This window comes from Elaeis guineensis, chromosome 1, assembly GCF_000442705.2.
Source record: "Elaeis guineensis isolate ETL-2024a chromosome 1, EG11, whole genome shotgun sequence".
NCBI lineage: Eukaryota > Viridiplantae > Streptophyta > Magnoliopsida > Arecales > Arecaceae > Elaeis > Elaeis guineensis.
Window position 1 is genome coordinate 77,164,738 of NC_025993.2, and position 1,221 is coordinate 77,165,958.

The 1,221-nt window shown below is 39.1% G+C and overlaps 1 non-coding gene across 1 annotated transcript; it reads left to right on the forward strand.

The window, feature by feature from the left end:
- The first annotated feature begins 842 nt into the window (after positions 1-842).
- On the forward strand, positions 843-948 carry LOC140855150 (small nucleolar RNA R71). The gene has a single exon (XR_012138181.1). It is a non-coding gene; the product is annotated as a small nucleolar RNA R71 (small nucleolar RNA).
- Positions 949-1,221: the final 273 nt, after the last annotated feature.

Sequence of the window (1,221 nt, forward strand, 5' to 3'; positions counted from 1 at the left end):
AAGCTTCTGGGGTATTAGAGCTCTCAATCACAAATTGCCCTCTTGGGTTGCTCTCGGGTTGGCTAGGTAATTTTCCTCCTTCCCTCCTACTGAATGCAGTCGCTAGTTGACCTATTTGGGTCTCTAGCTTAGCAATGGATTGTGTGTGGAAGTTAAGGGTCTGAGTGTTAACTTCTAATTGTTCTAGTGCTTTCAAAATTTTTTTCTCAAAAGCTGAGCTGTGACCAGTAGTAGATGGTTGAGGAGCATTTTGAAATTGATGGTATGGTCCATGGCTATATGTTGGGTCCTGATATTGAGGTCGAGGTGCGGCAGGACCAATCACTAGTTGTGGTCTCCAAGAAAAATTTGGATGATTTCTCTAGCCGGGGTTATAAGTGTTCAAATATGGATCGTTTCCTGATTTGCGAGCTTGTTGGACTTGAGTTTGATGAACCTGCTCGTGCACAAACTCAAAAAATTGAGGTGCGGCTGGGTATTCACTAACAAAATAGTTCGGACTTGCACACAATGCACAAACTTTTTGGATTGGGTTAGGTGGAATCGGGGATTGTCCAGTATTTAGAAGACGGTCTAATTTTTGGGATAGTTCATCTACCTTACTGTGGATATCTATGACATTTTCAATCTGATAAATTCTACTTCTTTTTTGTTGAAACATAGGTTGTTCTCTAGAGGTGGCAGACATATGATGTAGAGAATTCTCACTAAGTGTTTCAAAGAGCTGCCAGGCTTCATCCTCACTCTTTAGCATGAATGTCCCATCACATGATACATCAACCATTTGTCGGTGTTTGTCTGATAGACCATCATAAAAATATTGACAAAGTTGCCATTTAGGGATAGCATGGTGTGGACATTTATGAATGAGGTCCCTTAAGCTTTTCCATGTCTCATGAAAAAGTTCACCCTCCAATTGGAAAAAACTAGTGATAGCTTTTCTAATTTGATTTATTTTTTCAATTGGAAAGTATTTCTTGAGAAATTCTCTCTGAAGATGATCCCAAGTTGAAATGGTTATAGAGTCTAAAGAGTTTAACCAATGCTTGGCTTTATCCTTAAGTGAGAAAGGGAACAGTTTCAACCTAAGGGCATCATCGGAGAAATTTTGGATTTTTACTGTGGAACAAATTTCAAGAAATTCATCCAAGTGTTTGTATGGGTCCTCGTTACTAAGTCCATAGAATGATGGCAACATTTGAATAATGCTAGACTTAATCT